Source organism: Solenopsis invicta, chromosome 8 (genome assembly GCF_016802725.1).
Source record: "Solenopsis invicta isolate M01_SB chromosome 8, UNIL_Sinv_3.0, whole genome shotgun sequence".
NCBI lineage: Eukaryota > Metazoa > Arthropoda > Insecta > Hymenoptera > Formicidae > Solenopsis > Solenopsis invicta.
In genome coordinates, this window is record NC_052671.1 from 9,360,989 (window position 1) to 9,386,247 (window position 25,259).

Genomic DNA, 25,259 nt, shown 5'->3' on the forward strand with positions numbered 1-25,259 from the left:
ACAATTGCAATAAGTTCTTTATTTTATCACTAGTTAATAGTTTTAGATTTGCACCCTCACCTTCTTGCCCTCGCTCATTTGATATTATTTTTTATAGTTAGAATAATGTTTGCTTTTGTATGTTTCATCTGAAATAATTACTGAAATAATTTTGAAATCTGGTTGTAATATTATATATTGTCTGTCAATATATGAACCTGAAATGGTTAACTAGTGATAAAATAAAGAGCTTACTGCAATTGTAATGCTTGTAGCTTGTTGAATTCAAGCAGCAATATTAATTACCGCGGACACTACTATAATGTGAATTATATTTATTTGTCTTTTGCAGGTTGACGTTGAAAACTCAGCTGCTGCGCATCATGCGTCGGTGAGTGACAAATGATATTTTAATCTAGTAATGAATCTCTATTGAATATATTGATAGAGATCCATTGCTCCAGATATTGATAGAGAACCATTGATAGAGATTCATTTAAAATAGATACGCTACATTAGGTTAATATCAATATTTAATTCTGAAAAGTATTACTATCTAGCAATTTATTGGTATGTAAATATATTTCAGTATGTAAAATAAAACTTGTTATGTTATTCCGTTAGCGCCTATTTTGATGAATGTTACAGGAAAACAGAGTTTTTTTGAATAGCTAATTTGATGTCTTTTAATAAGTACTAAACTTTTTGATGTAAAAAAACTTTGAGAGAAAAAAATAAAAAGAATAAAAAAATGCATGTCAAATCGAAATAGTTCTAAATAGTATATATGATTTCTTTTAACGAGTTCTGGTATTCTCGATAAATCTTAGAAATAGTTTTGTCCGTAAAAAAAATCGTGATCGAATTCTAAAAAGTGATATAAAAAAATAGTTGGAACTTCAAAAATATCAGTTTTACATAATTTTGTTATTAAAATTTTTGATAGAATTCTGCAGTTGCTATTTAGAACACTTAACAGGACTTTTTAAAACTCATAAAAAATGTTTTTACACTTCAAAACTACAATTTGTGAAAAATTCTTTAAGAGTTCTAAAAGTTCTGTTGAGTGTTCTGAATAGCCGCCGCGAAATTGTATCAAAAATCTTAATGAGAAAATTACATAAAACTGATATTTTTGAAGTTTCGATTATTTTTTTGATATCACTTTTCAGAGAGTATATTTTTAAATAAAAATTAGGTTTTTTGATTTTGAATGGTTTGTGTAAGTTAGAAGAAGGACGCGTAGGGTCTTTTGGACCCCGGAGTAACCATTATGGGTTAAAATACATCAAATTAGCTATTCAATACTATTCGGGGTTAGATGTTGAGTGTGAAGTTAGCACCTTCATTTTTCAAAACTCATTTTCTTTGTTATAATAGACAGAATTATTTGTAAAAAACTCTTCTCTTTTTATGAACAATCTAGAACTCTTAACAGAACTACGATTTCGTATCATAGGGGTACCAACTTCACACACTTGGTTTTTATAGCATTTCTTTTTATCTAGAAGTTTATAGGATTTCTGTTGTATTTTGTAGGATTTTTTCTGCCAAGGACCGGTCTCCGCGCTGATAAATCAACGTCGAAACGATCTCGTGGCTGATCGGTTTCGTGAGAGGAGTCACGTTGTGGAAAGATGCATTTTACGCGTCGCCGTAGGACCCCAGCGAGGCCGAGATCGGCGTACAGTTTTCCGGCACGGCGGCAAGAGAGGTGGAGAAGCAGCTGTTTCCAGGCTGAACGGAGCAGCGACGACGGCGGCGGCGGACCGGTGGCGAACTTCGGTTCAGTCTGGTTGCGACCGTCGCGCGGTTGGGTTGCATCTTGCATCGCGGAGTCAGTCTATTCTCACAACGGAGTACCGCGTCGCCACGTGCATCCGCGCTCGTCGCCCGCTCTCTTTCTCTCTCCGGCGGAGCGATCCGCGCGTCCGAATTTCACCGGATCGAGTTTCGCGAGAGGACGAGTGGACGAGAAGACGCCGTCATCGCTCGAGTTCGGCTCGAGTTTACCTTCGCAGAGCAACGTTGCCGATGAAAGTCCGGGATCGCTGGCTGGATCTTCTCTGCGTATAAGTAAGTCCTTTTTGTTTTCTTTTTTCTTCGCAGACAACCGTACCCACTGGTCGCCGACGCGCGTGCATGCGACTGTTACTCCAAACGTATATTTTTTTTTATATATATATTTATTGTTAACGAGGATACTTAATCTAGTAAAATGTGCCGGTTTAGGCATCGATGTGTGTACGCGCGGATGCACGTTAGGTTAGACACGACGCTTAAATCCGCGACAATTTTAGAAGTATTTTTACTTCCTTCAGTCTAAATCATTCGCCGGTCGTTAGAAATTTCTTTAGTTCTTTACTTTCGCAACCATTAACTGTTTTTAATATATAATTTATGACTATACATTGCTGTGGTTATCCTACGTGGAAAGAGAAAGGTAACATTTTTTTACGTTTTTGCGCTCGTCCTTGCCCGGAGGCAACAATCTTCAGATCCATCCAGATATCAAACTAACAATATTCGAACAACAACAATACAATAATAATATTTTGATTTCTCCAAAAACCGTAATAGAAAAATTATTAAAAAATTAGATAATAATCTGTGAAATAACCTAATAAATCATTTCTATACTATTAGGAACAATAGTAGACAGTGATAGAGAAAAAAAATGTTTTAAACAGAATTAGTTTGGGGTTGAAAGAGTTAGCGGGTTACTCGCAGCGCGACTCTTTGTTGGTTTTTTTTTTTAAATCTCGTAATTAGAACGAACGTTTCCTTTTGTTTCGCTGATTTTACTACCGTTCAAATTAGAAACTGTCAGAATTCACACATACTATCGTCTGTACGACACGACTGTTTTTTCCGCTCGTCTTGACGCGAATCATTGACGAATTAATGTAATACGAGTGTAAATATCGGTGAGCCGGTCACAAAAAAGTCGATACGCGTCAATAAACGCAAATAGACGCCGTGGGCAAGAAGCGTCTGTACGAGGAACGTTGCTACCACGTTTCCTGAAAACTTTCGTGATTATGCTAAAAACCGGAAGGGAACTTGAGCCACATGCAGCACATCTGCAAGGTTGTAACGAAAATCACGGAAATAATCCTGTCAAAACTAATCTTCTTACACGTTAAACGGAACTATGAATTGCAAGAGCAGGGAAGAAATACTTATACCGCGATTTGTTACTAGAACGTACACTGATAAAAAAATGGTTGGAAAACTAAAATATTTAATACAATACGTTCAACTAAACATTGGATTGATTTAACAATTATTTAATTGCAAAAAAGTATAATTCATTCATGTTTTATTTATGGTTTGTTCATATTTATTAATCAAGAATTAACTAAACCAACTCAATATTTAGTTGAGAGCGTATTAGGCTAAATATTTTTCTCCAATAAATTTTTTTATTAGTGTATGTAATTGCGGTATGTATTGGAAGATTTAGATTTGAAGGATTTAAAGGATTAAAAAAAATCAAACATCTATTTTTATCAAAATCTGGATTATGACGTTAAATCATTTTTTGTCGTTAGCGTCACAGTGTGAATAATTTTGTTCCAGTTAAGAATCAAACAGAAAACAGAAAATATAAATGCAATTAATTAATATAACATTTCTTACAAGAATCAAATAAATCTAAAAAGTGCAAGAACGTTTTTACTCTTTTTAAATGATTCCTGAAAATATTAATTCTAAAGTCAAAATCTTTTTTTGTTTTGTTTTTATTTGTCCGGAGAAAAATTGCCATATTTATACAAAGCTAAATAAAATGTTTTTATTAAGAGCAACTTGTAAAATGTGAAAAAATGATTGCTTTGTATAAATAATATTTCTTTCTTCACTTTTTATCACTATTAATATTATAAAAAAAATTAATGTAAAATATTTTTGAATAAATAACTAATAAATACTAAAATTCTGCAAGAATCAAACAAATCTAAGATGTTTATTTATTTATGTTTTTTTTTTTAAATAAAACTTCAAAGTATTAATTAAATCTTCCTACTTTGTTCTTATCTCTATTCTTCTATCTTGCCCGGAGGAAAATTATCATATTTATGCATCGAACGGTTTAAAGATGTAAGAAGTTTTTTATTTCTGGAAAATTTAACTTTTTAAATTTATTTGGTTTTTGTAGAAAAGAAACTTTTTATTTGCACTTATACATAATTTGCTGATGCTGAATGACTCGGGGCTGTACTTTACATGATACGCATTCAATCGAGGCTTTATTTATACATCAAAAATTGTATAAATTACATTACGTATATTATAGATTTTTAGGGTGATAGTGAATTTTGAAACCAGTCTGAATATATCGATTTATTTAATTTGCTATTTCGTATCGAAATCATAACATTAAATTAATAAATTTAAAGCTACGTTGAACTTGTCCCTAAACAATTCTATTTTTTCAGCGGGAAATTAAGAGAAGACTTTGCGCACTTTGCGCACAGCGTGTGCTATATAGCGTGAAGTGCATTCAAAGAGATCAAATGCACAATGGTGTAATTGTAGCAATAGGGCTTTTGTGTACAATAGCGTAATTGTATATACATGATTCGATGTAGTTAAAGAGTCGACGACTGTTCCCTAATGAAACGTGTAGATAAATGAGTTAAGAAAGCAAACGTTCTCGTATCAATAAAAACTGCAATGTAAAGGCCTCGTCTTTAAATAATCGCGCGATGATAATTACGCGAAGTTAATCGTTTATCAATGATCGCTCCTTCATCATGGCCGTGTAATTATTGTGTAATGGATTGAGACAAAATATATTCCGTGACCCAAAGTAGCATATCGCTTTTTAAAGATTAAATAACTCTTGAAGTCTGAAGGGTACATCTCTAAATTTATATTGCCCTTTAGATGTCGTGACAATTTTCGCGGAAAGCTTCGAAATTAATAATCGATATTGATGTATGAAGGCTTGCAGGAAGAATGCTATTAAGTAAAATATAATTCGCATGAAGAATTAATAAATTATTCGACCGAGATACGGAGAAATATACCAATGATCTATATATCGCTGACACTCGTGTTTCACGCCTAGACTCGATGGCATGATTAACGACTCATTGTGCATTCATACAACAAGGTTGTTTATCACAAACGTTTCTCTTATTTTTCTTTTGTTTTCTTTTCCGGACACCTGCACAAACCAACACATGGAATCGACTGTTCACATTTGTGTCGGGTTCTCACAGTTGAACAGTACTATTAGCACAATAACTATTATTTCATATGCAAGTTAACGGTACTTAGACACTTTATGGAATGTGAATCGCGGATCTAGCGTGACTAATACATTCTCAATGTAATGCTTTCTCTTGGCACACTCATAAATAGCTCTCGCAATTATATATGTAGCTCAAAATATTTTCCTCATTTTAGAAGATTTTAGTTTATTAGCTAAAAGAAATAATCTTGATTCTTTTGACAAATGAATACAAATCAAAATGTTACATCTCTCTGAATATAAATTCGTTGTTAAGCAAAATTTGATAAGATCCGTTTTCTATGTGTCAAATTCAAACGAGCCTCTTTTCGTAATAAATGGTAATTTGGTTGCGCTCTAATTCAGATTAATAAAATAAAAATGTTAATAAACATTTAAAATAAAAGTTGAGTTGTTGGCTAAAAAGACAAAGATGATATTTTAGGTTTTTGAAGAAAAATAATAAATATAAAATTATAATAGATAAGAATGCAATTACTTTGCCTAATTTATTTGGAATAGATCGCAGGATTGCATATGCAAATAAAAAGTGTCATTCAAATTGAATATGAATGGAGGTAATTATTGGATTTGCTGGGACACAATTATCAGGGTCACTAAATATGTAAAAGAAGTACTGAAGAATGATTAGAGTAGAAAGGAATAAAAAATAAAAAAAAAAATAAAACCGAAAAGATATTTAAATGAGACAAATAAAAATAGAAAGAAATTTTATCGAAATTTCTGTTTGTTTCTAAAGGGTTTCAGGATTCTGAAAAAAATATGAAAAAAAATATAAATGTATAATAACTATTATAAAGGCATTACTATAAACAATGAGAACAAGTTTGTGAATTTCGCGATTTGGTTCGCTCGCATTTGCGTGTTCGGGAAATATCACCTTTATTCTTCTATTTCTAGCTTCGTCGCGGAAAGCCGCGGCGGCAATCCGGCCGGATGGAAAATTATTTCGCGTATCATTTAAAAGGGCCAAAATAGATCCGTGACGAAGGGCACGCGAGTGAATACAAAGGAATGAATAAATCACCGCGAATGCTTTTCCACTCGCGCTATGCGGGACCTGTCTCGAGGACCTCCACGAATTCGTCCCGCCGAATGAATTGGGCGAATAAACGCAGCCGCGGTTTTTTTCTGGCGAACTATTTTGAAATTTTAATGACCCAAGCCGTAGTTACGGTTGCAAGTTGCAACACGTTCAAATTCATGCTAATGAGCGCGCATACGAAAAAAAGACGGAAAAAAGAGTTACGCTGTGTTTGCTGGTAATTTATCGATTTGGGGTTTAGATTGCTACGCAGAAAAAAATTTAGTATCAAATTAACAATTTATTGTTTTATACATAAGCAAGAATATAAAATCTTAGAAGAATTTATAAACTTAAACAGACATAATTTGCTTACATGAAGAGAAAAATTTTCCAAGATTTTGTATTCTTGCTTATGTATGAAGCAATAAATTGTTGATTTAATATTAAATTTTTTCTGTGTATACGAAGCTTTAGCTTTGTAATTATCGTAGCACAAATATCTGTTTAGGAAGAATAAAAGCTTTTGGTAAAAATTTTTGGCTTGAAAACTCTTGTTTACACGAGAAAACGATTTCCTTGGACTTCATAAATTTTATTGTATCCAAACAAATTTATTTGGAATGGTCCAAACAAACCAATGTTTCAATCAATAAGTCTGACTAATAATAGTGCTATTTTCATCAAATAATAGATGTCGTTTGAATGAGACAATAACACTTTTATTTAAACAAATAATGTTTTGTATACGCATATACATTCAATGGAATTACTTTCAATCAAATAAATAGAAATATTAATTCCAATGAAGTCTTTTTCTCTGTGTATTTTGCGTGGATCTGTTTTCATTAAACAAAGCTATTTCTTTCAATCCGTTTATGTAATAAATAGTAACTTGAGTTAACGACATTCTATGCGCAAAAGTTAATTAGTGAAGTTTTACTCTCAAAATTTTCAAATAAAGTATTTATAGGGCTGATGAGAGTGTGGCGCGGTAATCAGTGCGAAAGTTATTTTTGTTCAAAAAGACTTTATTTTTTATTTTAGCAGAATTATTTTGCAAATACTTTTTATCAAAATGTTTCTATTATGGGAGGAAATGTAGAAGGAAATTATTTCAAAGATATCATCGCGCATTAGTCTTAATTAAACAAAATTGTCATTTTCTCTCTTTCTCTCTTTCTCTTCGTATATTACGACGCAAATGAGATAATAAAAACTGTTTTAGACCACTTTATCCTTCTTAATAGAGGGAAGAGTAAAGTAGAGTAAGAATAAAAATGTTTCTTCGTATTACATACATTTTCTTATTTCGTATTTGATATTCATTAATTCATTCTTCAAAATATTATCAGAATTGCTAATATGCTATTGTTTGCCGCATATCTCAGACGAATTATCTCAGAAATGAATTCTTGTATGTATCCATCTTCCAAATTTGATGGTAACGTATGGAAAAGCATGCAATACATTTGTCTCGATTTAGGCGAAAATGGAGGTTTGCGGTTGAACGTGGATCTCACTGTTTGCGAAATTGGTGATATGAAAACCTACAGATTTATCATATGCTACAGCGGCAGTAAATTTACATTCCATTTGCTATTGAATATCTCTGATATTAATCTTCAATGGACTGGAACTCATTGGCGTTACATCGATTCAATATTAATCGGGAGAGGTGATCCAAATATGGAATAAATTTGCAAAATCGGGGTCACATGCGCGACATTCTGTAATTTAAGGTATCACGCTTGATTCAACATTAATATTTGGCACAACTTCAATGCCGCGGGTCTCGATCGTGTACAAATATAGGACGAGTCGTTTAGTTGTGGGCATCTTACGCGTGTCCTTGAACTTTTTCCACTAAATACTATTTTAGTTTTCATTTATAATTTAACTTGTGTGTTCATTGATTGATCACATATACCGTCAATTTCAATAACAATAATAGTTATACGAGTACAAAAATTCATTTTGTTCTTTTGCAGTTTAGGAAACAGTTGCCGAATGTGTATCACTTAAATTATTTTTTATTAAAACAATGATTGGAATTATTTTTTAATCAGTTTTACTCGTGAAATTTTCAAATAAAGTAGTTACAGGACTGATGAGAGTATGGCGCGGTAATCAGTGCGAATGTTATTTTTGTTCGAAAAGCAGACTTTATTTTTTATTTTAGCAGAATTAGTTTTTATTATATTATATTTCCAATTAGGTATTGATTTGTACGCAAATAAACGTTACTATAGCTGAATGTTTCAGATACCTATTATATAATGTTTGACTATTAATAACAAATTAATTTATTATATCCTCTTAGCAATATGGAAGAAGATATGATTTAAGCAACTGATTAGTAATCTTATTTGTGAGGCCTAAATCGTATCGCCTTTACAAATTTTGAATTTAAATAATTAAAGATATACATGAGGAATTAATTGATATTATTTTATTAATAATTTATCGCAGAAAGAATTTATTATAATTTCATAATAGTATAGCATTGATTTATATGTATCTATGTTATAAATCATAAAACGCAAAATAATAATAAAGAAAAGAGCGTGTCCCCCTCGGATTTTGATGAATCTTTAAATATGTCGTAGCTCAGATTAAAATAAAGGACACGTATTTTTTTATACATGCCCATTTTCGTTTTTAGTGAGTGAAACAACTTTTGAAGAACATCGGGTTTTTTTTCTTTCGAAACGTATATCGTCGAAATTAGAAAAGTCACAAAAAAGTGTTCTAAATGAAAGTTTGATGGCTTGCAAAGTACTTTATAACAATGATAAAAAATGTTTTTAATTAAAAAAAAATTAACGCTGCTATTCTGCACAACCATGCACAACCATGTTACATAGGACTTATGTAACAACACTTTTCCGCTTGTCTATATGTTTACAATTCGATCAGTCAAACCAAACATTTGTTTTCTCTACAGTGCCGTTGTAAGATTTCCCACAAATATTGCAAGTATCGTAGCACAATGTACAACAAAATCAGCAATTAACTGACAGCTTTGTACATATTAAGAGTAATTACAGTCTGTACATGCGGTTCACCTGTATGCGATGTATGAAGCATTGTCGATATCTGCGGTGTCCTAAAATTTTTACTGCAATGAATGAACATATTATATAAATATAACAAGTACACCTAGAACTTTCTTCTAACAGATTTATTTTGTGTTAAATTAATACAAAAATTTGAGTGGACCGTTCAGTGCATGTGATATGTGTATGTCAAATTTAACACAAATTTTCCAACTATTTGATGAATAATATAGTCACGGGTTATAATTCTATAATAGGTACAATATTTTTCTCTCTATAAAGAAAATCTGAATTCAAGTTATGTGTAATTCCGTATTTTCATATTATTACTACCTTATTATATAAAATTATACAAAATTATACCTTATTATACAAAATTATATTAATACAAGGCTAAATAGAAGCTTTTTGAGCACAATACGTACAATGATGGCATGTTTATAACGCATGTGTTAATGTGCAAGATATGTATTATACATCACGTGAAAGTATGCGTAAGGTGCTTGTAAGTACAAAAGACAAGCTTATATCGACATATCAAGTAGAAGTGTATCCATTGGGGATTCCATAGTCATATATTTCTTCTTGAAGCATCAGACGGTACATTAAGTATAGAAACGTTAGATATATCATGCTTGTCTCAAAGTATTCGCGACATTCAAGTCTCTACAGTATTCTAAAGTTGAGAACGCCTCATGCAGTCCTGTTACCATGTAACTCTCTACCTACATATATTTCACGACATTTCTCCGCACACGACATTTCTCCGCACTAATGAATTAAAAGCGATGAACTCGCTGCAATTATAACTCGCCCAAAATTATATTTTTACGCTTTGCCCTGAACTGACGTTCCACCCGCGATATTTAAAAAAAAAAAAAAAACGCCATAATCGTTTTTAGATCGATGCATAAATCGATCGCGTTAGATGAGATGCAAATAAAATTCCACGTGCAAGAAGCCAAGTGTGAATACGATGATATCATGCGTTGTTTTTGGATTCATCAACTTCATCATCAATTCGCAAAGTGCGCAATTTTAGCAACAATTCTCTCTCCCATTCCACTCTTTTTCTCTTTGACCGGATTTGAATTACGTTCGTTAATTTCCATAGAGATTACGTTGTTAATATATGGTTAAATGGTTAATATGATGAAAACTTCCTCGATATTTTGATGTGCGTTCCGCTACAGTGTATGATATATGCGTACAGTTAACGCACATAATGGCACGTTATTATACGCAGCGTGCCTTGTTAATACAGATTTATTGCTGAAAGTCCGGGAGAAGGAAAGGATATCGCTACTTGTCGTGCTCGGCACGCGCGACCTAAAGTAGCTTTTCTGCATACCTAATTGTTGTATGCACAAACGTTACGACTTGCTCGTACGTAAGCTACCACCTACAATCGTATATCACCCTAGATATAAAACTCCAGAATATACTTGCGAGTAAAGGAAAAAGAAAGCTAAGGACACAATTCGGAAGAAGGATTAGAATACTTTCGAAGAGAAGAAAGGAAATATATAAAATAATCTGAACCTCGGATGTATAAGAATCATTCGCGAGTCACGTTGATCGAATTATTTGTCATTAGACATGTATACTGGCACTTCAAGTAATTGGTACTGAACTAGTTAGTATTGAGTCTGCTGTTTATCAAAACACTCACGATGTACATTCAACTCGAGTTCGCTTCCATACTCGTGGTGGAAACATGTCTCCAGTAATTATCTATGCAATCAACGTGCAAGCTATTTATTAACACGTCAGCTCAGCGACGAGGTGGTGTTGCTGCTGATGAGACACGATGCACACACGCACACATGCATACATACGCAAATATATACACCTTCTTCTTTTCCTCTTTCTCTTTCTTTGTTATGCGTGCTTATGCACATTTGTACACGTGGACAGTCAGATTGCTTCCTGCTATTACGATAAGCTTCCGCAAATTCATTATTTCGTCTAGGTATCGTGTGGATCTATCTATCTGAAGGTTGCATCTAAACGCGATCGTTTTAAACGTGTCGCCGTGATTTATATGGGATTCGATGAACATTAAGTGAAACGAAACCATTCAAAACGGGAACGGGTAATACCCCTTTTATTACAAGGTAATACTTGCTAAATCGCGCCGCGAGCACGCTTGTGAACTGATCGGATCAAGATGTAGTTACCTGCACACCTACGTATAAATCCTACGCTGCGAATCTCGATCGCGTTTATCGCATTTTTCACGCGAAAGTATATTTACTCAAGAAACATGCTCATTGAAATAAAATTCTGCGAAGTAACTGGCTTCTATATATCAGATGCAAAAATCCGTGTATGTAATATATTTATCTAATTAGGGGAAAAAATTCATATATTGTATGTTTAATTTGCGGAATTGAAGAAACTTATATTAGAAGAGAATTATATTATTAGCGATATAGTTGATGAGTGATACCAATTATCGCTTCGTGAAATATGAACATATTTTGAATGTAATAGATATTTTTTAAAAGCTATATTTTATATTAAGGAAATGCCAGACATTTAACTTGACATAATAAATGTTGACAATATCGTTCGGAACACTGGGTAATTGTTCAATGCATTGATTATAGTAACCATGTACAGCTTAAAAAGTGTTCTAATAGATCTAATAATTAAAAGATCTAATAATCGCCGCCTGTTGAAACAGATTCAATTTTGTTTTAGAGGCGTGATCATTATCTTTAGCGCCAAAGTTACTACAACGCGAGTGATAAAGCTTACGTTGAAATATCACGCACATTTATCGAGTTTTATATTTATCGTTTTTGTTTGGCATATCAATATTTATAAAGAAAAGATGATTGGTTATATCGTTTTAATTCTTATAAATAATTAAAAGGTTTTTTACAAAAACTAAACAAGTCTAAATGGTTAAATTTAAAAAAAAAAACTTCTTATCCTCAAATTATTTATTACGTGAACGTAGTAATTTTTCTCTAGATTTAAATAATATAAAATAACAATAATATAAATTAAACAGATAAAATAAAAGTAAAGAAAACGTCTAGACTTTTGTTTAGTTTTTGAGGAAATTTTATATTTATTACTTATTTGTATTTCTATTTCCCGTTTTGATTCTTGCCCGACCAAAAGTGTTCACAAAATGACGCCACTAGAGACACCGATAGAGAATGATTTGGCCATATCTCTGTTTCTTTTCTAAATGGACTTGTTTGATTCTTGTTGGAAACAATTTAATTCGATTTTCACAAGATACAAATCATAACTGTATTAATTCAGCACAAATTTTAATAAAATTTAAATAAATTATCTCATTAGAGTTGCAAACTCTTATGTATTTTCTCAATTAGTATCAGTGACTAGAATGTTCTATTTATGCAGTTTGACAGGATATATAATATTATTTATAAGAGACAGTCCGCAAAAAAACGAAGTAGGTCTGGACAGTAACAAACTTTTCGTTTTGTTGCTAAAAATTGTCACTAATCAATTCTGACCGTCGTGACTTAATAAATGTACATATTAATGACGGACGATTTAATGACGTACAATTTAATGACGGACGAAGGAAATACCATAATCGTTGCTAGAACGACCGGCGTTTTGCCGTTGCCATTCCGGTATTTTCTAATGCATATATCATACATACGTATGTATCTAACAGGCACGCGCGCGTATCTATGTACGAAGTACAAACATTCAATTATCGGTAAATGCAATTTTTTGTCGGCATGCACTTTGTGCTGCGTCTCGCTCCAGAAACTGCAGGGTCAGGATATCCTTGCCATAAAATACCGCCTTTTTACGAGCGCACTCACGCTATTAGCTTAGTACCGAAAATAGCCTTTCAGGCATTATAACGGCACGGAACGGTTTCGTACTAAGGATTTATAAATAACTCGGCTTAAGTTCTGGATCTGGAAATACCCTACGATATCGTGCTTAAGCTCGCTTGTAAATTTATTTAGGGAATCACGGAAGTTTCGCGTTTGCGGGACAAATTTACAAACGATTACCGATGACAACGCAGCATTTTATTCGATATATTTCTAGCATATCGCATGTTGAAAGTTGAATTTTTGTGCTGTATATCGTATATTGTTGAGATTATTCTATAATTTACCATAGAAGTTCATGTACAATGTTTGTATCTAATGTTAATATTAGATATGATAAATTAAGCAATGATCCCGAAAGATTGCGATCGACATTCTAGTGCACCATTGCAACCGAGAATGTCCTCTGATGTATATTCAGATAACAATTATGCATTCAAGTAATCTTGAACATACATCTGTTGGAAGTTGACCTATGGCCGTCAAAGATAGAAACTGGAGAATTTTTATTTTGCTATAAATGTACAGAATGTCCCAGTTTTACTGTACACACAAACTTTAGTGGTACATATGTACTATGTGTAGAAATAAGAGAAAAATATTTTATATAATCGTAACAAGATTTCTTGACAAATTTAATATTACGTCGATGTCAAGCTTATATTGACAAAGGATGGATGGCACTTTAAAATGCAAGCTTAGGTAAAATTGGTTTTTTTATACATTTTACATTTTTGCTATAATTTTTTAAATAAAGCATTTTGTGACCTACGATTATATAATTTTTTTCTTATTTTTGCTCATTAAACATATTACCTAAAGTTCATACGAATAAACTTGAGACACCTCATATATTCCCATGTTAGAGAGTTTTTGATGTAACGATGTCGCGTTATATCTTTGTGTAAATTCTTGCAAACGAATATGAAAAAAATTGTCTTATAATTATAAGCTATTTATAACTTCAAATTTTGCTAATTAAACAATTTGAACTCGTCACTTTAGGCAGAAATTTCACTTCCTATAGGAAGAAGGGTGAATGTTTAATCTTTTTTAGGATGAAATTTTAAGTTGAAACTATATCGATTTATTTCGATTTATAAGAACGTTCACAAATAATTTTATTTCTGCTATAAAAAATTTTATTTGTTTTTTTTAAATAATGTGAAAAAATTAAATTTTTGCGCATGTTGATGAAATGCATTTTAATTTGCGTGATTAAAAAATTCGTAAATGATTTACAATTGTGTCATTCGTTTTTTATTCTTGCATGATGGGGGAGATGTTAATTACACAGGATTTTATATTAAATTCTAAATAAAACTTTTAATATTAAATTAATATAAATATGGATTATTTTTTAGTATCTTTAACAATAATAATAAAAAATTAACATAAAGAGAAAGAAATGATACTTTTGCTTGTACGAAATTAAATTATGGAATATAACGTAACGAACGATTGAGCATCTCTACCTTTTGCACGTATCTTCCTTCGGCACCCTTCCTGCTGCATTCACCATTGTGTGAGAGCAATGTTCATTGAACCAGTCGTCGCGCATCCTGGTATCGAGGGAAATCACGGAGGGGTTAATGTCCAGCCTGTGCAGTAAGAACGAGAGAATATTGTCCGGCCATATGTTACCAAAACGTTGGTCAGCTGTTTGTGACGGTCGTGGACAGCGGAGACTACGATATACGCCACTATTGACCATTTGTCAATCGTATTCTCGCCGCTTCATCGAGTGCCGAACGGTGCACAACGGACCTCGATGCACGATTGATTTTGGGACGGGAAACGAAGGGCCAGATAAAGGGATACTGTATTACCATTCTCTGGAAATAATTCGTGTGCCGATGTAATCGCGAGTTTTGCAAGGAGAAATTGTAAATGAACGATTTTATTCGCGTTGTATCATGCTGACGGTTATGGGAACGTCTCTTGATTGAGTAGCGAATTCTTCTTGGAAGATTATATTATTGTTTTATATATTAAACATGCATACACACACACACACACACACAATATATATATACATATATCTTAAAGATGTTTTACTATACAATACGAGTTAAAAGTTATTGAAATTTAAAAACTGAAGGCTTCTCTAGGTTTATTTTTTTCTTTTCTAATCAACAACAAAAAATTTTGGTCGCGAATGTCCTAATATTAGTCCTGAAGTCTCCAAAGAAGAAAACAATGAAAACTTAGATTTATAATAGTTTTTGCAACGAAAATTAGTATATTTTGTTACAATTCTAAATATATAAGTAACTTTTATATGAGTGAATGGATTTTTACATAAATATTTATTAAAGTTTTATTAGTATACGTAAAAAATTTTGATTTAATTGGTAATGATTTTATTGTACATAAGAATCGAGAGTAAAATTTAAATAATTTTTAAACCAATAAGTGAATTGTGCTCAAATATACAGATTTACTCAAACGTAATACTAGAATATTTTATGAGATCTTCATAGTTTTGGTAACGTTTTAAGATATGAGCCATACATAAAAAAAAAAAATTGAGTTATTTCCCTAAATTATAAATCCTACTGAAAGTCGACGTTTCTCGAAATAAACCGTAGGAAACATAGGGTTTTAACTGCAATATCTATAGTATTCGAGTATACGACTTCTGATATAAAATACAAAAAGAAAAGGGAATAGTTACTGTTAATCCCTTCCCTTCCATCTCCATGATATATCGCTGGAACAAAGCCGAAAAAAAAGAAACACAAAAGAAATCAGAGCGCTCGCCTCATGAAGTGCAAGGATCGTGCCGGATGTGACGCATTCTACTAGCGACATGATTTATGGTAGACCCATCTATATGCGTTTTGAATGGTTCATTTGAAAATTACACGCCATTCTCGCGTCACGTTGATGCCGACTACTTGGACGTCTTAGAGGCCCTCGCGTGACCCGGCGTGCCCTTACCGCACCGACATGGCATGCACCTTCGCCGCCGTTTACATCAGTCTATACATCAGATTACATGACGCGCCGTACGCATTGTAAAGCTTGCAAGCCGCCGCGTGCGAATTCGTCACTCGACAGCAGACTTTTCGGCTAAATCGTGATTCAGCCTTTTAGCCGCGCACGGCTAAACTTTCCTCCTGCTTTCTCGGAAGGCATACGTGATTACGAAGATTAAAAATGATTGAAATTAATTTCTGCTGTACGATAATTATTGTGCGAATTTGTACGTATAACAAATTTTTATAAAACATCTTTCTTTGAGAAAAATATATCGGTCTTTTTAACTTTTTCATTATGGCGCATTGATATATGTTAATATCAGTGTTAATATCATCAAATATAATAAGTTAATTTAGACATTTATGGGGAAATGTTTTCAGTATTGTATTTTTTTATTATTAATTTGGAATAAATAATTGCAAAATTTGAAGATTATATAATACATTGAATGTAACGAAACTATAAGCATATAAGTGAAGCTAAAAGTGTCTAGTAGATGTTACGAAGTTACATGATTAAGAAAAAAATCTGAAATATGTGGGAAACTTGAGTTTATCGATTTATTTATTTTTGGGATAACAATTTATGTTTTATTTTCTTGTTGAAACGCATCATACACTTCTACCCTATCCTTTAATTTGAGGTATAGAAAGTCCACGAATATATTTGTTTCCTTTAGCTACATGAGTTTGTATATTTTTGAATACTAAAAAGTATTTATATCTCTATCTGGAATATGTAATTATATGATGATATGTATCACAGATTATTTTTCTTTCATCTCTTGCATTAAGAAGGGATTAGGTTTATATAAACGTTGATGTATTGAGATCGTGTGACGATAATGAGATAAGTTATTTCAAAAAACAAAATGGTACTTTACCTCTTCATTTCTCTAGTTATTCTTGATTTATTGATCAGCGACTTATCAGTTCTATGTTACTGTCAGCAGAAGTTGACACAAAGGCGTGAATATCTTGTTTTAACTTTTATACATCAAGAAGATAGACCGATCGTCATAAATCTGTTAACGGGAAACCTTATCAAGTTCACAAGTACATCGTATACGATCGATGAAACTCGATTGTGCTTAGAGTTATTTTCCGATTCAGAAGTCTATTTGATTGAATCTTGAATAGAGCTTTTTAGAATTATAAATATAATACATGCCTCTCGTCGAAATTTCGTCGATATGTCTGCAACAATTTTGAGGCTGCGACACTCTATCTTGCATGAATATATGAAATTCGTAGGATGGTTCATTATGCAATCTCCCGTCGGTGATTCACACATTGAAATTTTATCTCGGGTCCCGAGCTTTTAAAGACCGTTATGAATGCTTGAACCTCGCGCTATAAACATCGTGCAATATCTACTCCGGAGATATTTACATACTTATACGCGGGCTTGAGTACGCGTAAAACTCCGTCACAACTCTTCGCACGGATCTATGCAAATTATATAGTTTTGATTTATGTTTTATACAATATTTATGTTTGTGGAGATATTAATAATCCCGTTGATCTTCGTAGATGTACGGTTATCTAATGTCACTTATGCAGATCAGCTGGAGAATTATCCGGTTCATCATCATGAATTTCACAACCTGCGCATTGCGTTAACGTATCATTAAAATTACGCTAGTCTGTCAATTATATCATATCGAATTTTCTCATAACGGTTAGATGTAATTTCTAGCGCCAGCGAACCGTGCGATCTATCAATATTCGCGCAGAATAATTTACGGAGAACGCCAGCGGTAACATATATGGCGTTCCACAAATATGAAATTCAGAAAATAATTGAGAAAAATAATTAATTATCATTGTTAGGTGCGCAGCGACTTGATGACATTCTGCAACATCGTCGAGCATGACGAAGTTGTTTTCAGACTCGGCAATCGATCTTCTTTGCCACGAAATGGGTATAGAACATATCGCTGCGCCGCACGTAATGTACACACATAGTTAATCGCCGCTGATCATTTTATTAGCTGTTATTTGAATTTTACTTTGACTATAACGCTCTACTATCCAATAAATCTTTGGTTCATATTATCTTGTATTTAATGCGTGGGCCAAGCTGTAAATTTTGAAGAAAAATTTTAATAAAATATAATTGTATTGTGAAAGATATCAAGTTTATACACTACAAAGTTTTTATTCTTACAGTTATATCCAAGTATATATTTAAATATTGGAAAATTATTGAAAATTTATATGATATTTTCTTAAAATATGTACTAAAGTTTTATAAATTTTCAAGTATTTTTAAATAGAAGAATAATGTAATACTTATAGTATAGGGGAAGCGTTGAATGCACTGATCGTTTAAATCGTACTTTATTAATATTTTATATTTTTACTTAATATAAGCAACACTTAGTGGTAAAAATATGAAATAAACGAGATTTGAGTAATGTAGATAAAAATTGCATGAGTACCTTTTATTTTATGAACGCTACTAATACTTAAAAAAAGTAGATAACTGATGTTAATATTTTGATTAATTTATGTAGCTGATGATAAAGTAATAAATCATTTTTTTTTTACTAAATTTTATATTTTTATGAAAGATTTATTGTAGAATATTTTTTGCACATTTACATATTTTCCATTTTTATAAAGGTTACACAAATAAATATTTTTATAAAATTTATTAACAATTTTAATTATTTTTTTGAACTATTAGCATGTTGTCAAGTTTTCTAAATTGCACCATCACAAATTTTAGTAAAATAAATGATATTAACGTAAGACTGATAATTTACAATAGTAAAACTAAAGTAATTGATGTAAATAAAACATTTATCAATTGCAAAAATAAATTCAATTTTATTTCGATGTCCTTATCTTCTCATTATTGTTATTTCTTAATTATTAAATCGGATAATTTGTTTTTTTTTTGTAAAATACTTCTAGAACAAATGGATTCCATTGTATTTTCACCTGCATTTTGTATCTGCATTCCAGCCATTCAAAAATGTGATTGAAATTTTACTTGCGCGAATCTGTTCACAAGAGAAAGTTATTTCAGCGAATGTATAGTATCGGGTAAATGTTTCAGAAAATTCTTCAGGTTGTTCACATTTTCTTTAAAATTATGTGGCAAATTTGCTTAATAAAGTGGAGTAAAACACGTAGTGAAGCATTTATACATGTCCAAAAGATGTTTTTTTTATATGTTTTAATTGCATAAAGATCACCTAATAAATCGTACCTCATCATTTTATATTTTTACTTAAATAAGGAAATGAAAATGTAGACAGAAATTGAACAGATTTTTTCTTATTTTGCTCATGCAACAACACTCAATTTATGTTCAGCTTTTTTTTTAATTATTTCAAGATTGAACTTTTTTTACCCACCATAAATCATTGGTGAGTTTTTGAAACATGTGTTTTTAGACAAAAAGAAATATTGTCATGTTTTTTCTTCTAATTATATTCTTCCATCGTTGATTTATTTTCTTTTTTTTTATTTATAATTTTTAACTACGTTATACGCAATGTTTCGTTGAACGTCTCGTTCTTATGGTAGAGCGCATAACGTTTGTAAATTCTTCTTCAAATGCATCAGACACGTGAACCAACAAATGAAATTACAAACGAGTATTGTAAATTCTTGCATACTTTTTTTATGTTTCATATACAATATATCTGTAAATCGATATTCTATTGTCATGGAGTTATAATTTATGTGCCCTTTAGAACAGCCGATTGAGTGCTGCAAGCACATTTATGTGTTGTAATCGAGAAACAGATATTCAATGTAGGACAAGTCCTTATGACGAAGAACTCTTAGGCAACAGACGTGACTTTATATTTCATTATTGTTAAGGGGCGTGTTGACGTTTACGTAAATATTCTTTGAAGAGTTGTCAATAACTTCAATATAGCATAATACATATTGGTGAGAATAGAAAGAAGTGTGAAAAGAGTGTGAATGAAGAGAAGATGCAAAAAAGGGAAACTTTGAACGGATTTGTCATCTGGAAAATAAGAATTTTCGTAGCAGCTGGAAATTTTCTCAGAATATTCTTCTCAATTTGAAGTCTCATCCGATGCTAGATATCGATAGAACTTCGGATATATAAGTGTTAGACAAGACGGTTTGCACATTTGGTTTTATTAGAAATGAAGAATGGCGCGCTTTCTCTCTTTCTCTCTGGCCGCTGCTTTATATAATTTTTAAATACATCATCCTCAAAAAAAGCATTCAATTTGAAGCCACTCTCACATTCAATTGAAATATTGAAGACGTAAGAATATCACTGCGCGTCGATCGAAATAATGGAAATCCACATTCACACGTATTGGTAAAAATAACATATAAATCACGTATTTTAATTTGTGTCGCAATACAAAACGCTTTCACGGTTGTTATTCTGACATTTCGTACCCTCATATCGTTTCGCTCATCATGAACATGCAGCATAGAAGCCTTTAAATCTTTCTGATGAAATTACTCTTTGAAATTACTCTGCGGTAGCTCGTCATTATCTACCTTCGCTCCTACATATAACTACGTGCGCACATTCATGGTACGAACACCCGCCAAAGTAATTACGTACACTGAAAAAAGGATTTGATATTAGCTACCAAATGTTGAGTGAAATAGTGCCAATTAAATATTCGATTAATGTGATGTAATAAAAAATTATTTTCTAAATATTTTTGTAAATAGCATTATTACACCGTTAACCAAATATTTAATTAGCATTATTTTACTCGTCATTTGTTAACTGTTACCAAACTCTTTTTTTAGTGTAAATATATTTAGTTAAAAATACGTATTTGGATATATCTGTAAGAATAAAAACTATCTGATAATTAATATCTTATAGTTATACAATATATTTAATTAAATTTTGTGAAATTTGTTTATTTAATTGATTTACGTTTAACAATTAATATTTATCATAATGCACTTTACAAGATTCGAAATTATCTTTTGTCTTTTAAAGAAATACAAGTAAACAATATCCTGTTTTTATTTGATGAAATATCATTATCGATATATTTTGTCATTAATAACGCAACTTTACATAGTTTTATTTAAACGTTTATTTAAAAAATTAGAAACGTTGCATTTTTCTGATCCATTGTAAGAAAAGTATAGTAATGCTCAAAAATTTCACGTACGTTTATATGACGCTTTAAATAGTTTTTAACGATTGAGAATTTAAAAAATGAAGGGTTTCTTCGAAAATAATGAAAAGCTTTGAAATATTTCTGGCCAAGAATACCTGTACATTTTATGATAATTGAACTGTATGAAATAAGAGATTGTGATATAATTTGCCTTATTTTTTCAGACAAGAGGTCATTGTTAGCAATTTGCACGGACGTTTCGTCCGAACGTTTCGCCCGAAGTTTTAAATGTTTCCAGTCCTTCGACTTTTGCCACGCTATTCTCTCTTCGTGCACGAGAATTAAACGCGGTCGAGTCCGGCAACAACCGTGACCCGAATATTGTTAGCCCTCTTATTTACGTTTAAACGTCTTTTAACTCGCCAATAACACGAACAATACTTCGAGCTTTCAATGGGGCAAATTGAACGTTTACGGTCGGGTGTAGCGACAGAATCAAAATGAACTAAAGTGGAACGAATACGATTTATTTTTTTAGAAAACGAGATTTTCTATGAAGAATAAGGTATTTATTACATCAACGATTATCATTTCTCTTGATTATATCTAACTGAAAAATAATAAGTAGTATAAATATTGATCTAAGAATCGAATATAATAGTTTAATGTAATTGGCAGGATGTTTTTCGATACATTTGTTATTAATAGCAAATATCAGATATTTAATTATACAGCAAAATGTATCAACAAATTTCGTGACAAAATATTGATTGATTGAATAATGATGAGATAAAAAATTATACACACATGACACTTATGACAAATGTACGAGTACATATATTTTTAAGATATTGTTATAAAAATCTGAGAAACAATTCTCCCTTTCTCTCTGTCTCTGTCTCTGTCTGTCTTTCTTTTTTTTTACTGAAGTGATTGTGAGTTGAATTTAACGCACAATTTGATTGTTAAATGACGTTCTAGCGACATCGCTAGCTTTCTTTTCAAAGTACTTTTTATTGTGGATGATGCTAGACGATACAGTTACCGATATACCAATCGCCTTTAAGACCCTTTTAAACCGACGGTAATCTACTTACTCTACGGTGCAGAGCTTCTCTAAACCGGTCAGCCATGAACGCGCTCGGCTCGAAACGTTTTCACGATCCCACATTCCGCGGATTTATCTAAGAGTACCTGCCGCGTGTCCCCGGTCGATGCATTCGTGCGGATATCAAATGTAAATGCTCATCCGCCGATGCACTTAAAGCGGAAGTCGCATCGTTTATACACAAGATCATAAAAAAATATCAGGAATATTAGAATATTAAAAAAGTTTTCAAATTACAGAAAATCGTATATTTAGATTATTTAGATTATTACAAATTAAGAATGTAAATTAAGATGAAGCTTTATTCGTGCGCGCAAAGTCAGCAAAGTTCAAACAAATTTCATATATAAATTTTTATTTTATAATAGAATTATGTATATAATTGCTTGTAAGAGATATTTATCGTGCGTAACAATATTGATGTAAAAAATCATTTTAATAAAATAGGGTTTCCAATTTAATTAGAAAATTTATTGACTAAAGAAAATAAAGTAAGCACATTAGATATAGATTTACATTTAAATTTGTTTCTATTTATTGGTGGGGTAAATGCAAGTCTAGCGTTTTTAAAAATTAATATGAAAAATCAAATACTAAATAATCTGAAATAAAAAATGTCCTTTCAAACAATCGTAAATAAATACTTTTTCGTATTTCTTTTGAGAAATGATTTATGTCTGACTCTACAACTAGAGTGTGAAAATTGACATACAGAATATATGTATGTTCAATACTCGCGTGTTTTCCGTTACATTAACTTTGTGTATTCTTCCAATATTTGGAAGATAATTGCATAGAATGATCAGATTTTCCGGATTTAATGTTTTTTCTGTTTTAAAATAATGCAATATTTTACAAAGTTTTTTATAAAAATCAAAATTTACTTTGAATGGCCTATAATCCGTGTCAGAATTTTCAGAACAGAATTTTATTTATAATCAAACAACTATACCGTGTAACACGAAAAAATAGTTGAAAAGTTAGCATTCAAATATATATTAAAAAATGTACACATATTAAAATATTTTATATATGAAATATAGAATGCTGTTCTCCAAAATCTGTGGCGAATTATAGATTATCTAAAGTAGATGATGTACTTAAATGATGTAGTATATTATGCGTGTATCTTTACGTTTGGCATAATTTTCTAGTTTTCCGAGCTAATAAATGAGCATTTAGCATGCATATTCTTGTTTATATTGTAAATATTTATCAAGAAAGAGCTTAAGATAAGGCGCTATTTCCACACTTTTTTACTATAACTTTTTTTCTATGACATAGATAAAGAAGAGAATTAAATGGATGATCGTTTATTTAATACTTTTATTCTATTTCCGTGACCATTATGAAACGCTTAAAAATCGTGAAACAAATATGTTCTTTTTTTAACGAATTATAACTTACTAGAATAATTACTTAACACAAAACGCACATAAAGCACAATTTCTGAATATTTGACCTGTAACTTACAAGATATATTAATAGCTTATCTAGATAATATATCTCTTGTAGTTTATATATACACATATTATCTATGAACTACATTTCTGAAATGTTTCGAATATTTTACAGCAGAAAAGTTCCAATGTGATTGACACTTTTAAAATAACGCTTATTTAAAAATAATCTAGGTATTTTTACCGTGTCAAAAGCATGGTCGACTGGATTATATCGCAACTGTGTACAAAATGTATGACTAAGGGGTTAAAATCCGCTTACCGCTCACACTGTCCGCGATTTAAAAAATCGATTGCATCATGGGCAACGGCGGGGTTATTACTATCCTATCTTCATGCCTGCTGATTTCGCGTGTCAATTAAGACCCAGCGTTCGTATAGTTCGGTCGATTGCAGCCGTCGCGACCAAGACAGTTCCGCGCGAAATTGGACACGTCGGGATCAATTATACCGGCCGGCTCTCAAAATAATTCATTTCCGAAGGCTCACTGCATTATATCGCCCGAACTGTCGGCGTGCAGTATTCATTTGTCTCGCCGTGTGGTCGGCTAGAGTCGCAAACCCGTCCCGCTATTGAGGGCAACGTCTCTCGCTGGCATACCTCTGTGTCAACCCTTGTTCGAGAGTGACTTTTCTGCTTGGGAAATCTCTCGCGAATATCGATAAGCTAAAACTAACTAAAAGAAACAAACTGCACTTCGCGCCGGCGCCGAATAAATACATCGAACTTGATCTGCGACTGACAATGAGATAACAGATCTAAATTAATGAACCGAATGTACGATATAAAGCATGTTATCTTTAGGTATACCGTTAAAACTCACTCTAGATGATTTATAGTTTGTGTCAAATTTCAGGCTAAGATTTTAACTATTTTTCATTATTCTGATGATGCGTATTAATATGTATTTTACACATGTGTTGTATTTTTTTTAAGTGCTTTTTATATTTTCCTGAATTATGAAAATATGTACATGAATTTAAAATCGCGTAAAATGGATTTTAGTACAAAACATTACATAATATTGATAGTACAGAATATTGTATGATATTTTAATATTTAAAAAAAAATTAGACTTGAAAGTTCTGATATGAAAACCAATATCAACACTTTTAATAGAGAAACAAATTTTTATATAAGTAATTCTAATTTCTATAACAATTGAAACTGAAAAATAAATATTGATTTGTTATTTATTATTATTATTTAGTCTTACAGATTTAACATATAAATACATTTAAATTGTAATAACTAATACTTGATTACTAATTCTGAATTGTTATACGTAAATTATATAATATTCTTTAATGAAAATTTTTACAATTGATTAATTATTTTAAAAATTTAAATTTAATGAAAGTATTAAGTATAATTTTTAAAAATATATTTTTTCTATTTCTTCTTTCTTTTTTTTGAAATCAAAAAATGAAAATTATTAATTAATTTTTTTTT

General features: G+C 31.5%; 1 protein-coding gene across 2 annotated transcripts in view; it reads left to right on the top strand.

Annotated features, from left to right (window-relative positions):
• LOC105200899 (extracellular sulfatase SULF-1 homolog) overlaps positions 1 to 25,259 on the top strand; it is an 86,603-nt gene that overhangs the window by 1,500 nt on the left and 59,844 nt on the right. For both annotated transcript variants that reach the window (XM_011168702.3, XM_011168701.3), the window contains exons 2-3: positions 332 to 370; positions 1,519 to 2,055. The gene's annotated coding sequence lies outside the window, so the exon portion shown is untranslated. The remainder of the gene's footprint in view (positions 1 to 331; positions 371 to 1,518; positions 2,056 to 25,259) is intronic.